This window comes from Prosopis cineraria, unplaced genomic scaffold (assembly GCF_029017545.1).
Source record: "Prosopis cineraria cultivar Desert tree isolate PC_DT_omini unplaced genomic scaffold, ASM2901754v1 PC2, whole genome shotgun sequence".
Lineage (NCBI taxonomy): Eukaryota > Viridiplantae > Streptophyta > Magnoliopsida > Fabales > Fabaceae > Prosopis > Prosopis cineraria.
Genome location: NW_026555333.1, coordinates 5,373,373 through 5,376,623, shown reverse-complemented (window position 1 = coordinate 5,376,623; position 3,251 = coordinate 5,373,373). Strand labels below are relative to the sequence as shown.

General features: G+C 38.4%; 1 pseudogene; it reads right to left on the bottom strand.

The window, feature by feature from the left end:
* Positions 1-437: 437 nt before the first annotated feature.
* LOC129303609 (auxin-responsive protein IAA8-like) lies at positions 438-3,245 on the bottom strand (annotated as a pseudogene).
* Between the last annotated feature and the right edge of the window lie 6 nt (positions 3,246-3,251).

The window sequence follows — 3,251 nt, the reverse complement described above, 5'->3', positions numbered from 1 at the left end:
AAAAAATAAAAGTGGAATACAAAAGGAATTGAAGACACTAATAAGTATAAAAGAAGATATATAAATGGACAAGAGATGAAATACTCGCAAATGATAAATTTAAGAAAGCCAAATTGAAAATTTTTACTCCTCCCTCCTAGTCGTAAACGTGGAGGCGGCATCACTATTAACACAAGAACCGGGAATCAAAGGTGGAGTTCAAAATCATCCATATCTTGAAATTGTTTAATGGAAGAATTTCCGAATCACATGCGTGGCTTGGGAAACCCCCGACAACCATATCTAACATTGTCGCAATATCTTAATAGTTTATGGCCTTACTCAAAAGCATCACCGAGCACAAAGTTTCTTGTATTAAAAAAAAAAAAACACGGAACAAAATTAGCAACAGTGAAGCTCAGGCTTCGGAATTTCTGCCCTTTGCTGTTTCAATACGCTTCCAAACATGTGAGTGACATTGATAGGTAAATAATAATATAATAATACATATTCGTGAAACGGTAAAACAGGTACATGACAATGACACATAACTAGGTGGTCTGTTTTTGCCACGCAAAAACATACAAGACGTGTCGAAGCAACAATGCAACCTACAAACTAGAGATCCCTGCATTTCACATCAGGAACTTTAGGCACTTAGGATACAACAGCATAAGCACTCCCAAAATAAGGTCTTTTTTTTTTTTCCTTTGGGAGGGGTGTTTGACATTCTCGAATCAGAAAGTTACTGAACATAAATGGCATGACAAAAGGAAAACACACTAACAGTAAATAATAACGTGAGGAGCAAGTAAGCCAGTTTGATGTAATGTTCTATCCACTCCGAATCATGTCATTGTTTGCTTCTCATGTAGTCTTGAAGCTTTTTATCAGACAGTTGGATAGAATATGATGAGTGCGGCTGCCTAGTTCCTACTCTTGCTTTTTTCCACAGCCCTTGGAGCTGCAAGGAGCCCAAATATAAGTCAATTTGAATCAGATATGGTGATTTAAAAATATAAAACTGATGGTGTCTTCAATGCAGAGAGAGTTGTTTTTTCAATGCAGGATTTAGAAATTTTAACTTTTAGCAACCAGTTGACCCTTGGACTGCCTTACAAGTTAGCCACATACTGGAGTGACTTTATTTTTGCTTTGATCCATATGACGGGAGGTTTTGTTTCAACTCCTTTTTGAATGTTTATTATTTAACTATGCAAATTTTGTACATGCAATAACTTCTCTTTTTCGATTTTTCTGACATGATTCACTAGCACCTTGTTCAGATTCAGACAAGTACAGCTTAAATCATAGGCAACGGGGGACGAACCTAGCCCAATGGCATCAGAACTCTTCATGATCCTCAGCCTCTGCATGTATCAATGAACATCCTGCAAATTGTTGAAATATGAGATTCAAAGTTGATGGCAAATATCACAATAAAATAAATATAATGCGACTTTGTTTTTAACTTTTTCTTACAAAAGATTCCACGTGGCAAGGAAAAAACATCAACCATCATATGCCCTATTGAACACGCTAATTCTCAAAAGAGGAACCCACTCATTGTTAAAACATTAAATCCTCAGCAGTTTGGCATGACATCCACGGGACAACAACGTTATGGAACGCTTTTCAAAAGCAATTTAGCGTCAATCAATGAAAATCTTCATAACTTGACATAAAAGGCTAGATCTTGTGGGATCACTTTGCTTTGATCAGCGCATGCATGATATGCACAATTCTTTGAATGACGAGAATCTATAGACGGAGCCAGCTTTGTACAGTCTAGCAAGAGAAAACTAAAACTTCACCACCATAATAATATGAAAAGGTCCACACGTTATAAGCAACATGCTTTTATGTTTCAAACTTCTGATCTCTAGAAGTTTATCCTCCCTGTAAAGAAATATCAATTAAAATACCATATTTATAACGTTTCAGAACTTACTCCCAAGGAACATCACCCACAAGCATCCAGTCCCCATCTTTGTCTTCATAAGTTAGAACATATTCAGACCCATAAGAAGATCCTTTCAGCTTGCTTTCATTTAAAATCTCCCTGCCAAGGGTTCCATGGGGAGCCATATTGACCTGAAATCACAATGAAACACGCAGTAACTGGATTCATGCAAAGAGATCATGGATTTTTTTTAAGTGCTAATAGACTCAGGTATTATTAATTAATTTCTTACCTATGGTAAAACAGCTGAACATTTTCTCCAGTGCAGATGACAGTTCTGGATATGCAGAGTAGTTCTTCAAATCTACTTTCCTTAAATATGGAGCACCATCCATACTGACTTTGATGAACAGTGGCACCAGATCCTGCTTTTCCATCTACTTCTTCAGTATTCTTAGAAGTAGTAGCCAGTGAATTCTTCCTAAATGATCTTATAGGAGGCCAACCCACAACCTGGGCCTGTACCACAACACAAAAGGATGATCCGAAATCATTCCTATAGCTTAGCCGCTCAGATGCATTGATACTGACAGATACGAGATGCAGCATAAGATGCAAAAAAAAAGCAAAAACGGTTCAAGTATTGGTGCCTTACAGCCAAAATTAATATAAGTTCCTATTTTCTTTCTGCTTACTTGGTAGCTGGTGCATTGCTATTATTATTTGCAGAACCTTCGAGATTTGCTCTGGTTTCATTGACAGAATGAAGCCCTCTCAAGGTTGCCTTTGTCGGTGTTTACTTCTTTCATTTGGCTTGAGCCCCAAGATTCTCAAGCATAGAGCTAGTTTTTAATCCCATGTGATGAGAAGGCCTGGGGGACAGTACATTATTGGCCTCTGAATCAGCAAGAAACTTTGCCTGCATATATATTCACTGGGGACTTTAAGTGCAAGGTCCGGCATTTAAAAACAATTACATATCCATCAATTAAACCAAAATTTACCTCTGAGAACCCATTCATGGCATCTGAGAACCCTCTCTTGCTGCCCAAAACAGCTGTCTTTGTTGAAGAATGGTGATCAATCAGTTAATGGGCGCAGTGGAAACAAGGGTTTCTCTTTCAACTGATTTGAGCTTCTCAAGCTGAGATCTGAGTCTCGGTCAGGAGACAGAGATCCAGGAAGGCCGAGCCTCAACTCAGTGGCTTTCAGGTTTAGGTTACCTTTAGTCTCATCAGAGAAGGACAGAACTGAGCTGTCCACAGAAGAAGAATCAGATATCCCATATAGTTGCGTTCTTTTAACTCCGTGGCATCGAGGGGTGCATTTCAGAGGCAGCAGAGGAAACCAGCAAAGTAGCATTGGTTTT